Source organism: Scyliorhinus torazame, chromosome 13 (genome assembly GCF_047496885.1).
Source record: "Scyliorhinus torazame isolate Kashiwa2021f chromosome 13, sScyTor2.1, whole genome shotgun sequence".
Classification (NCBI taxonomy): Eukaryota; Metazoa; Chordata; class Chondrichthyes; order Carcharhiniformes; family Scyliorhinidae; genus Scyliorhinus; species Scyliorhinus torazame.
In genome coordinates, this window is record NC_092719.1 from 185,440,398 (window position 1) to 185,454,053 (window position 13,656).

A 13,656-nucleotide genomic window follows, 5' to 3' on the forward strand; every position below is an offset into this window, starting at 1 on the left:
CCTTCAGTGGAAAGATGCGAGGCCCCCAAGCGTGGAATCCTGGTTCAGCGATATGGCAGGGTTCATTAAATTGGAGAGGGTGAAATTCGCCTTGAGAGGGTCAGTACAAGGGTTCTTTAGGCGGTGGCAACCGTTCTTAGACTTTCTGGCAGAACGATAGACATTGGTCAATGGCAGCAGCAGCTCGGGGCGGGGGGGGGGGGGTTACTTTATTTTTGTTTATGTTATTTACACTGGAGGGTCTGAGGGGGTGTATACACCTGTTGTGTTAAGTCGGGGTGTTAATGTTAATTTATTATTTATGTACGGGGTGGGAGGAGTTTGCTTTTTTTAGATTGTGTTTTGTACTTAACCCTGTTGGGTTCTTTTTTCTTTCTCATTTTGTTATTGATATTTTATGAAAACCTTTAATAAAAATTATTTTTATAAAAAATAAAAATTACTGCAGTGCTGTCAGAGAGTGGGTGGAGCTGGGCTGTCTGTCAGCTTTTTACTTTCGTTTTAGGCTGCTGCAGGGTGTGTTTTAGTTTCGTTTTCAGTGTTGGAGCTGAAGCCAGGCAGAGCAGGTGTACTGTTGATCTCTCTGCCATGAAAAGACTATCTCTTGATCATTTGGTGAATTTAGAATTATTAAATGTTCTCAGTAGTGAATGTAAACCTAATGTGCTTCTGTTAAAAGTTGTTTCTTTTGTCTTCTGGATGTTGTTTGGGAAGTTATTAAGGATTACTTAGTGTTGTATTCTTTGGGGGTTGTATTTGAATTGATGGTTGCTAAGATGTTCACTGTATGTTTTAAAAAGGTTAACTTGAGTTCATATAATAAACATTGTTTTGCTTTAAAAAATACTTTTCCATTTCTGCTGTGTGCTCCCCATACCACAATCTATTAAAAGTTGTGGGTCAGGTGAACTCCACGATACACTTTGGGGTTCTCTAAACACCCGGTGACAGCCATTTCAGCCCTGGGGAAAAGTCTCTGGCTATCCACTCTATCCATGCCTCTCATCACCTTGTACACCTCTATCGTGTCCCCTGTCTTCCTTCTGCACTCCAGTGAGAAAAGCCCTATCCCCCTCAACCTTTCTTCATAAGACATGCCCTCCAGTCCAGGCAGCATCCTGGTAAATCTCCTCTGCACCCTCTCCAAAGCATCCACATCCTTTCTATAATGAGGCGACCAGAACTGGACACAATATTCCAAGTGTGATCTAACCAGGGTTTTATAAAGCTGCAGCAAAACCTTGCGGCTCTTAAACTCAATCCCCCTGTTAATGAAAGCCAACAAGCCATACGCCTTCTTAATAACCCTATTAACCTGGGTGGCACCTTTGAGGGATCTATGTGCGTGGACCCCACGATCCCTCTGTTCCTACACACTTCCAAGAATCCTGCCTTTAACCCTGTATTCAGCATTCAAATTCGACCTTCCAAAATGAATCACTTCACATATAGTCAATAGCTTCGGGGACTCGACCTTAAACAGAAGCGAACAGAATGATAGGAATCATCACATTTCTTCCTCTCTTCAACTCAGAAGAGCCCTGTGGACTCAAAAGTTAACTGTGCTTCTCTCTCCACAGATAATGCCAGACCTGCTGAGTTTACCCAGCATTTTCTGTTTTTGTTTCAGATTCCAGAATCTGCAGTATTTTGCTTTTACTTATAGAAGAATCATAGAATTAACAGTGCAGAAGGAGGCCTTTTGGCCCATTGAGTCTACACCGGCCTTTGAACGAGTGCTCTACGTAATCCCACACCTCCACCCTATCCCCATAATCAGTAACCCCACCTAACCAACCTACCTAACCTGCACATTTTTGGATTGTGGGCAGAAACCGAAGCGCCCAGAGGAAACCCACACAGACACGGGGAGAAAGTGCAAACTGCATACAGTCACCCAAGGTCGGAATTGAACCCAGGTCCCTGGAGCTGTGAGGCATCAGTGCTAACCACTGTGCCACCCATATAATGTCACTGTGAAGGCCGGGAATGGAATAAATGAGAGTTCCATTGCTTAACATTACTCTCTGGTATCGAACTGCCAGGTATTTTATTCTATAGTTATTTAGGATGCAAATCCTGTATGAATAAGACAATCCAGGCTTGGAAATCATGATAAAATCCACTTTGTCCATAACTGAAAAATATCCAACGATCTAGAATTTGGAATAACGTGCATATACAGTGAATCACCTGCTCCCCAGGCCAGCAGAAATGATTGTTATATTGGGCTCTTTACTAGAATAGGATTGTCAATTTGCTGCATCAGAAACATAAACTCATTGGAACTCTCATTTATTAAGTTTGAATACGCTCTACGCTATTATGATTGCATACCTTTTGTACTTTTCTCTTTGCATACTGTTCTATCTTTCAAACTATCCAAAAAGATCCTCAAATATAGAAAGTGTCAGGTTTTGCTATCTGATCTATGCTGAGTAAGCTGGAAGTAAGGGAATAATTGGCACACTGGAATAGAGATGGGGCAAAATTTATCAGGGTACTCACTGGATTATTAGTTACCGATTCCTGTTGGGAAGTACTCATATGTAAACATCTATCTGCGTCAGCTGTAATATTTCCGATAGGAAGAAGAAATAAAGTAACTGCAATTATTTAGGAATTTTCACATCCGCATTCTTTTTTAACCGTTTCCGGCATGTGAGTCTTGCGGGCGAGGCTAATATTTATTGCCCAACCCTAATTGCCCTCAGGAAGGTGGTAGTGAGCCACCTTCTTGAACCCACTGCGTCCCTGTGCAATTGGTATACCCACAATGCTGTAAGGCAGTTCCAGCCACAGTGAAAGAATGTTAATATATGGGCCATGTTCCCATGAATCTGCTGTCCTTGTTATTCTAGGTGGTAGAAGTCATTGGTTTGGAAGGTGTTGTGGAAGGAGACGTGGCAATTTTAAAGCACACTTGTATATAGTAAACACTAGTGTCACTGTGCACTGATGGCAGAGAGAATGAATATTTAATAGGGGTGATAGGGTACCCATCAAGTAGGCTGCTTTGTTCTGGATGTTGTCAAGCTTCTAGAATGGTGTTGGAGCTGCACGCATCTAGGTAAGTGGAGCATATTCCATTACACTCAACTTGAGCTGTGTAAATTTGGGACGTCAGGAGATCATGTCACAATGGTGCATTACAAACCCAAATTACTTATTTTAAAAAATATTTTAATAAAATGTTAATCATTTTACAACCAAAAAACATACAGAAAGTACACAAATTACAAACAATAACAGTAAAGCAAATAATAAAAGCAATAACCAGAACATGTGCATGTGGTTGACAGGCCCTCTCAAACAGCTTTCCCACCTATCCTCAACCGCCTCAAAGAAACAACTCATTCTGGCCTTGGTGAGGTGCGCCCTAAAGACTCCCTTGAGCTGGATCAGAGTCAGCTTTGCACAGGATGATGTGGCGTTCACCGTGCGGAGGCACTCACTCCAAACCTCCTCCTCCACTATGAGTCCCAGCTCCTCCTCCCATTTGGCCTTCATCCCCTTCACCGAGACCAACATTTCCCCCAAAATCCATCCATATATACCGGACAAACTAGCCTCTTCCGACCCCGAGCAGGAAAAAATCCTATCCGCTAAAGTTGAAAGCGGTGCCACCGGAAATGTCAGGAACGTCCGTCGAACAAAATTTCAAAGCTGGAGGTACCTAAACGCACCCGAGCACACAAGCCTAACATTCTCTTTCAGCTCTGGATAAAAGCAAATTACTGCGATGCTGGAATCTGAAACGAAAGAGAAAATGCTGGAAAATCTCAGCAGGTCTGGCAGCATCTGTAGGGAGAGAAAACAGCTAACGTTTCGAGTCCAATGACTCTTTGTCAAGCTTGACAAAATGACTTGGGTAAAAATACTGGAAGACACTGAAATAAGAACGAGAACCTTGGTAAGATGTTAATTTTGATGGATTGAACCCGGATCGCCAAGGACACCGGGAGGCTGTCCCACCTTTACAGGTCAGCCTTAACCCCACCCGTTAAGCTGGTAAAATTCAGTTTACGTTGCTGCGCACAATCCTGTACCCAAATACTGAAAACTAGTCCCTGCCAAGCAGAAAGGTAGCCCTCCCAGAACGGCTACCCTCCCTGAGGTGCTGACCACAAAGTACTCACTCTTCCCTAAATTTAACTTGTATCCAGAGAAGGAGCCAATGCTCTTCAATATATTCATTATGTCCCCCATAACTGGCTCAGATACCTCACCTATAGTCGGTCATCCGCATACATGGACACCATGTGTCCCACCACACCACGGACAATTCCTCTCCAGTTACTTGGGGTCCTCAGTGCAATAGCCAATGGCTCAATCGCCAGTGCGAATAAGAGGGGAGATAAGGACACCACTGCCTCAACCCCTATGTAGCCAAAACGACCCCAAATTCAGCACGCTGGTGAAGGGAGCCTCATACTGCAACCACACCCATGACACAAACCCAGGGCACAGCCCAAATTTCTCCAACACCGCAAAGAGGTACCTCCACTCAACCCTATCAAATGCTTTTTCTGTGTCCGGCGACACGATTATCTTTGGTTCCGACCCAGTTGCTGGGGTGAGAACCACATTGAGCAACCGCCTCACATTGGGTGACAACTGTCGTCCCTTCACAAAACCCGCCTGCTCCTCCCCAACTACCTCCGGGAGACAACGTTCTAACCGCACTGCCAGGATCTTGGCCAAATGCTTCACGTCAATGAGCATTGAAGTCGGATGATATGACCCACATTCTGTGGGATCCTTATCCTTTTTCAGAAGGATGCCTACCCCAACGTCTCAGGGAGAGAACCCCGCTCCAGGGAATCATTATACATTCCCATCAGTAAAGGAACCAATTTATCCGCAAACTTCTACCCCTCTGGCCCTGGCGTCTTCCCTGTTTGCATCTTTCCTAAGGCTGTTCGGACCTCCTCCAATCCCAGTGGCACCTCCAGCTCTTCCGGCAATTCCTCCCCCACCGTGGGAAACAGACCCTCTAAATACTCTGCCATTCTCCGCTCGTCCCTGCAGGCTCCAACCTATAAAGCCTCTCATAAACGGCTCGAAATGCCCCATTCACCTTGCCTGGGGCGGAGATCAACCTCCCCTTGAAATCCCGAACCTGAACGATCTCCGGAGCAGCAGCCAGTCGCTGGTGAGCCAAAAGACGACTGGTCTTCTCCTCGTACTCTTACACCACCCTCTTCAACCTCCTCAACTGACGCAGGACGCCCTGTCTGCGGTGCGTCAGACTGCATTTGCTGCTTTTTCCTGCGTGCCAATAGTTCTGGAGTTGGGTCGCTCACATACCCACGATCCACTCCCAGGATCTCATACACTAACCTCTTTCTCTCCTTCTTGACCGCCCCATCCACGTGTGCTATGATCTCCCCTCTAATCACTGCATTCAATGCCTCCCACAGAGCAGAGGATGAGACCGTCTCATTCTCATTAAACTCTACATATTCCCTTATGGCTCTCTCTAGAGACCTTCCCGCATAACCCAATGTCTGATAAAAGACCTACTACCAACCTCCATCCTATGTGCTACGTCCAATCCATCTCTAACATCAGATCTACCAGGTGCGTAGCATGGTCAGGAATAACCACTGCCAAATATTCCTCCTTTTTCTCCCTGGGGAGAAGTCTATCCTCGAATATATCTTATGCACTAGGGGGAAAAATGAAAATCCCTTACCTTATGGTGCATTAACCGGCAAGTGTCCACATCTCCTGTCTCTTCCATGAATGCAGCTAACACCCTTGCCATCCTCAATGGGATCAGGGAATTTGGCCTGGAATGATCCAGCTCTGATGGGAGCCACCTTTTGCGCGACTTCCTCTCACATGACATGAACATGCGTATATTGAATTTTTTTAAGGGAGAGGTTATGGGGAGAAGGCAGGAGAATGGGAATGAGAAAATATCAGCCATGATTGAGTGGCGGAGCAGGCTCAATGGGCCGAGTGGTCTAATTCTGCTCCTATGTCTTATGGTCTTATGGTTATGGACGCCTAGTCAGCTCTCAACAGTGGATAAGATGCTGAAACAGACAAGTAACACTTTTAAGTTTTAATGCGATGCACAAAGATTGATTTGTTCCAGGATTGATAATATACGAAATAGGGCTTGGTTTATTAAACTTTATTAAAACAAAAGAAGATAAAACAATATTTAAACTTTTACTTCAGCTGTCACACTAACAGATTACATGCAGTATCTTAACCTTAACCCAATAGACAACACTAACAGAACATTCAGCTCTCATGCCACTTTCACAGGCAGTCAAATGCAATATTTGCATTTACAAAGCAACTTTCCATCTGATAGGGACATCCAAAGCCTGCCTCAGTGGCAACTTTCATAACCTTTCAGTTCGATTTTAACAGCCTTCTCTTGCGATTGTTCAAAACAGCATTTCTTCCTCTCTCTCTCTAAACTGTGGTGACCAGAATTCTACACAATATTCCAAATGAGGCCTAAGGTCCTGTACAGCTGCAACATGAGTCACCAATTTTTATATTCAGTGCCCCGGCCGATGAAGGCCAGTATGCTTTCTTGACCACCTTATCCATATGCATTGCCACTTTCAGTGATCGGTGGACATGCACGCCCAGATCTCTCTGCCGGTCAGCACTCGCAAGAGTTCTACCAGTTATTGTGTAATTCCAACACACATTGGATCTTCCAAAGTGCATTACCTCACACTTGTCCGGTTGAAACTACATCTGCCATTTCTCCGCCAAGGCTCCAAACAATTTATATCCTGCTGCATCTTGGCTGATTGTCCACTCTTGTTCATACAAAACACAGCTATGCCATCCATATGCAACTAACCTTCCCTTGATGGACAAATCAGACTATGTGATAATAGTTGTCAAGCAAGGTTGTCCCAAATGACAATGGATCTTGAAGGGATCATGCTGGATCTGCACGTTCTCCCAGTGTCTGCATGGGCTTTCTCCAGGGGCTCCGATTTCCTCCTACATCCAGAAAGACAGGCTTGTTGGGTAATTTGGACATTCTGAATTATCCCAGTGTACCCGAGCAGGCGCCAGAGTGTGGTGACTGGGGGATTTTCACAGTAACTTCATTGCAGTGTTAATGTAAGTCTACAAGTGTCACTAATAAATATTATTATAGATTTATCAAGCATATGCCAGGGGTTTTGAGGTCAAAGGTTAAATAGTTACCAGTTTGCAAACAATTGGACGTATCAAACCCAGATTGAGCATGACAGGATGATCGATCTGCTTGTATATGTTTGCCACATTTGGTTAGTATGAACTAAATAAAGGGCAATGGTTACAAAGGACTAGACACGGGCTTTTCAAGGTCGCGACCCGCAGGTGTCAGAGGGATCACGAAGTGCAGGGTTGCATAAACATGCAAACAAGGACCAGAATGAAAGAGGGCACACAAAGAACAGAGAATGTAATTCGAAATTTAGGTAAGAAATGGGAGAATAGGGCAGGGCGGTGGCACAATGGTAAGCATTGCTGCTTCACAGAGTCGATGTCCCAGGTTCGATCCCAGCTCTGGGTCATTGTTCATGTGGAGTTTGCACATTCTCCCTGTGTTTGCATGGGTTTCACCCCCACAACTCTGAAAGATGTGCAGGGTAGGTGGATTGGCCACACTAAATTGCCCGTTAATTGAAAAAATTAATTGGGTACTCTAAATTTATTTTTTTTAAATAGGAGAACAGATCAGGAATGAAGCAGTGATTGATTGTACAGAAAAATGTGGGGAGGATTGGCAGCTCAACATCCTGGGATATAGAATCCTAAGGCAAGACAGGAGGGGGTAAAAGAGGAAGAGGCATTGCATCATTAGTTAAGGAGGCAGTTACTTTGAGATCTTGGAGGAGGAGGAGGCATCAAATGAAGCTTTGTGGGTAGAGCTTGGGAATAAAAAAGTGACAGCTCCGTTGCTAGGTGTTTATTACAGACCCCCAGATAGCAAGAAATTGAGGAGCAAATATGTGCACTATTTGCAGAGGGGTGTAAAAAATTATGATAGTTATATTAGGTGATATCAACTTTTCCTAAATTAATTGGGATAACCATCAGGTTAAGGACTTAAGAGGTAGTAGAGTTCTTAAAATGTACACAGGATAACCTTTTAGCTCAATATGTAGAGGATCCAACAAGGGATGGTGCAGTGCTGGACCTAATTCTGGGGAATGAAGCCAGACAGGTGGTTGATGTGTTAGTGATAACGACCACATGGTTCAATTTAAATTTGTTATGGACAAAAATAGGCAAGTTGCCAAAAAAAAAAAAAAAAAAAGTTTTGGATTGGGGGAAACGGTAGATTTTACAAAATAAGGCAGGATCTGGCCTAGGTAGACTGGAAAGAGTTACAATCCTCAGAAGAGTAGTGGGGAACACTCAAAAGATGAAATTGGGAGGGTACAGGCCCAATATGTTCCCTCTCGGGGAATAGGAAGGTGTAACAAATCCAGAGAACCATGGATGACCAGAGACATTCAGGAAACGATGAGGAGGAAAAGAGACACTTTAACAAATATAAGGGAACAAGTCTGCAGAGGCATTAGTGGAGTATAGAAAGTGCAGGATGGAATTTAAGAAATCAATTAGGAGAGCAAAGAGGGGATAGGAGAATATGCTGGCTGGTAAAAGTAAGGAAAATCCCAAGATATTCTATATCAATGTGAAGACTATAACCAGGGAAAGAATAGGGCCCATTAAGGACAGAGGGGGAAATCTGTGGTTGGAGCCAGATGACATTGGTAGGGTGTTGAATTAATATTTTGCATGTCTTCACCCAAGAGAATGAGGTGGTAATTCTAGAACTCGGGAGAGAGATTGTGAAATTCTTGAGCAAATTGTCATAGGGAGTGACAAGGTATTGGAGGTATTAGCGGGCTTAAAAGTGGACAAATCTCCAGGTCTAGATCAATTGTGTTCCAGGCTGCAGTGGGAGGCGAGGGAGATTGCCGGGGCTATGACCCAAATTTTTAGTCCCTCTCTGGCCACGGGGAGGTGCCAGAGGACTGGAGAACAGCTAATGTGGTCCCATTATTTAAGAAAGGTTGTAGAGACAAGCCAGGGAACTACAGAGTCTCACGTCAGTGGTTGGGAAACTACTGGAAAGGATTATGAAGGAGAGAATTCATCTTCACTTGGAGAGGCAAGGTTTGATAAGGGAGTGTCAGTATGGCTTTGTCAGACGGAGGATTATGCCTAACAAATGTGAATTTTTTTTGAGCACGTAACCAAGTGTGTAGATGAGGGTAGTACAGTTGATGTAGTTTACATGGATTTCAGCAAAGCCTTTGACAAGGTCCCACATGGGATTAAGGCGGCAATGCACATGGGACACAGGGCGATTTGATAAGATGGATTCATAATTGGCTTAGTGGTAGGAGACAGAGGGTGATGAGACGCTGCTTCAATGTCTGGAAGCCAGTGACGAACCACAGGGATCGGTGTCGGGTCCCCTATCACTTGACATTTATATCAATTACATAGATGATGATGTGTGGGGGGGGGGGGGGAGGTAGGAGCAATAAGTTTGTGGATGACATAAATTGGCCGGGTGGTCAACAGTAAAGTTCAGTGTTTTGGGTTACTGGAAGATATAGATGAGATGGTCAAAAGGGCAGATAAATGGCAGGTGAAAAGTGAGGTGATTCACTTTGGAAGGAAGGAGTATTTTGAGGAAAAGCTTTTTTACCCAGAGAGTGGTCACTGTCTGGAATGCACTGCCTGGGAGGGTGGTAGAGGCAGGATGCCTCACATCCTTTAATAAGTACCTGGATGAGTACTTGGCACACGCTAACATTCAAGGCTATGGGTCAAGTGGGATTGGGTGAGGTCAGGGCCTTTCATGCGTCGGTGCACTTTTATGGGCTGAAGGGCCTCTTCTGCACTATAGCATTCTGTGAAGGAAGGCAATGCTGGCTGCAGAGGGAATCAGATATACTTTATGGTAATCCTCAGCAATTCTTTCCCATTGGTTAGTCAGTGCCCAGCTGGGTGTGCATGCAAGAAATGCATTGCCTTGTCAATTTACTGTCTATGAAATTGGGAGCTTGTGATTTAATGTTTTCAACATTTTACTGCAGTTGGGAAGGGGTGGTCTTTTCAAAGGGATAAAATGTTTATGCAGAGTCCAATTTAGGATTTCAAACATTTGAGGGAAATACAATCGTGTATTTTTTTTTAAAGAGTTAGTTAGCACCCAGTGATTCATTAGGACCTAATGCATTAGTTAAGCGAACGTGGTGTGGGCCCTAAAAGTCGGCCAGTGGGTCCCGGGGGGAAAAAAGTTTTAAAAAACATCAGACGAGACAATATAGCTTCGACTGAAGATGTAGCAGCAGAATAAGCCCAAAGAGCCACCTTCCACACAATTTCCAGATTCTATGTTATGCTAAAAATTAAGAGGTTCTCAATTGCAAGAAATATTCACTGTTCGTGGTAGTTACAACCAGCCCCAGGTGAGGCTCCACAAGCCTCAGTTGGGATACCCCACCAAAATGTCATAAACCAGGGTGAGGAGAGATGACTGGTCACGTGTATTTCTTCAATCCACTGTTGTCTTTAAATTATTAAGACATTTCGACCAGTTTACCCGGGTATCCTTATTTGCAATGAACAATGACACCAGGTTCACGATTCAATCCAAATTTATTCACAAACAAAAGTTATTCTCCCAAATGTAATCTGCCCAAGATTTTAATACTACCCGTACTGGATCCAGCTGAAAGTCATTTTCTGGGCCTGTCATCTCAGGGCCTTCATATGCAAAGGTGGGCCTCACACCTCATCCATACATTCTCTGGTCCACCATTGTCTCTTAGATGGGAGGGTCTCTGGGCATCGTTTTTAATTCCTCTTTGTGCCCTTCTAGATGTTTCTCTGGCCCTCAGCCAATGAGGTCACTGAGCAGAGGTCGCAACACCCAATGGATTGCAACTCGGCAGAAAACCATAAACCCAGAGGTCCATCCTCAGGTGCATTGTGCACACAACCTTCCACGGTGATCTAGGTGCCAGAAAGTCAGTCTTCATCTGGGCAATCCACACCAATCAACCCATTTGAATGGAGCCGATTAGTTTCCGCAGTCCAGTTTACAACAAGCCTAAACTTGCCTCAGCTGTCTGTATTAGAGTTTGGCTGTTTGGACTTCCCATCAGGCCTGTCTGTTCTGAATGTGATTAAGTGCCCAAACTATCAAATTCTCCATTTGGCCACACCACCATCTGCTGGTAACCACAAAAGGTTCAATCTCACAATATTCCCTTTTCCTTGGATTACTGTTTGCAGACCAAATAATTACATTTAACATTGAACCAGGCTTTCTTGAGTTGAGTAAAATTATTAACTACTGAAAGGGAAGGTATTTAGTCATACAGATTAGATATTGGAGTCCACAGTAAATTGCAACATGTCATACGGAAGTTGGAGTTGCAACCGATAGCATAGTAGGCAAGAGTTGATTCTTTACTTCAGGTGTCCTGTAGTTCAGATTGTTATTTTCCAGCTGCGATCATTCTGGCTTATTGACTTAAAAGATGTTCCTGCAAAAGCTGGCCCTGCACATGCACACAAACTCCTTAAGGTACAGGTGGACAGTGGTTAAGGCCTACGATATACTTTCCTTTATTTGCCAATGCATTAAGAGGTTATTATGAAACGGTGTAAAACATTGATTAGACCACAACTAAGAGTATTGTGTGCAGTTCTGAAATCTACATTTAGGATGGCTGAAATCCTCAAAGTGCTATGAAGAGACTGTATAGACAGGGGCTGATTCCCTTGGAACAGAGGATATTGGGGGGGGGGGGGGGGGGGGGGGGGAAGAAAGATTATGGGACACAGGCATTAAAAAAAAAGTTACCCTTGATGCATTAAAAAAAAGTTACCCTTGATGGCAGTATCAATGACAAGGGAGCATGGATTAGGAGGTTTGAGGGGAATGTGAGAAAAAACAGGGTGGTGGGAGCCTGGAACTCTCATTTAAGTATTTAGATGTGTAGTTGTGATGCCAAGGCATACAAGGCCAAGTGCTGGAAAATAGGGTTAGCAGACTTAAGTGGTTGTTTTTGACCAGCAGACACAATGGGCCAAAGGGCCTTTCCTGTACTGTACACCTTCCATTCCCAAGTTCTCTCAAGATAATCACATTCATACTTAATAGAATTCTCTGACCCAAAGATTTATCTTCAAGTAGGTCAAGTTCTCATTCTTGAAGTTTAAAAAATGCACAAGTACAAGTTGGTTGCTTGCTGAAGCCAAGTCATCATTTCAGAGCTGCAAATTCTACAAACACCTGGTTTGAGTCCAACCTTGAATCAGCTCTACCAGCCAGTCCAGTTTTTGCAACCAACAGAAGGCGGCCACACCAGGTGGTCAAATTAAAGTAACCCAGCCAATGATATTCATTCCGAAAAGAATAGGAAAACACAAGAAACTATTCTTAAATATTGGACATAGTAATATATTGCGAACAGGGTTCAGTAGACCAAACACTAAACATTCAAGGGGCATTGTTATTTAAGTTTTCCACTTATTCCAGAGAAATCATAGGATGTGAGCGTCACTTGGAATTTAATTTCTGTCCACGTGTTCTGACCGTTAGGCCAGCTGTAGAAAAGATCTTTCTACACAGCCAGTCTAAACGGTTGCTTGCAGTACCTCAAAAGATGTAGGCAAAACACCCCAAATGGTAATCCCATGGCTGTTTCAAAGGATCACCCGTTACTGGAACTACAATGAAGTTTGGAATGAATAGTAGCCTTCAAGCATTGAGAATACAAAGCAAAAAGACTACCATTACGGGAATAAACATCAAACAATTCAATATGCCATAATCCTCGTGTTTGTAACTAATTATTAAATCAAGGGCGTCAAAATCAAGGGCTGCAGGCTGCACCAGGCCCATGCAATGGCCTGCCAAAAATTACAAGAACTTTTGTGGCTACGGTAGCACAAGTGGATAGCACTGTGGCTTCACAGCGCCAAGGTCCCAGGTTTGATTCCCCACTGGGTCACTGTCTGTGGGGAGTCTGCACATTCTCCCCATGTCTGCGTGGGTTTCCTCCCACTGTCCAAAGACATGCAGGTTAGGTGGATTGGCCACGATAAATTGCCCTTAGTGACCAAAAAGGGTAGGAGGGGTTATTGGGTTACGGGGATAGGGTGGGAGGGCGTAAGTGGGTCGGTGCAGACTCGATGGGCCGAATGGCCTCCTTCTGCACTGCATGTTCTACGTTCTACAAATGTTAATGGCAATGAGGCAGCAGGTGCCTGGGCACAGAACGAACTGTGCAGGCAGTTAGCTTTTAAGCAGAAGCCATCAGTCGGTCTTACACACACTTCCAACAGGACAAGCAGATGCAGCTTTAAAGCAGAAGCCTGTTTCGCTGCCTTGGGCATGCTTCGAACTGGAAATCAGCAAGTGCATTTGCACACATGGAGATAGCTTACTTGATGCTACTTGTAATATACCGAAGTTAGATAAAGAATGTCATGCATTCAAGTAGAAATACTCATGGGCAATTTACATTTGTCAATTTTGAGAGAATTAAATATTTTACAGAACAGTACAGGCCCACAATGTTGTGCCGACCACTTATCCTAATCTGAGATCAACCTAACCTACACCCATTCAATTTAATAGAA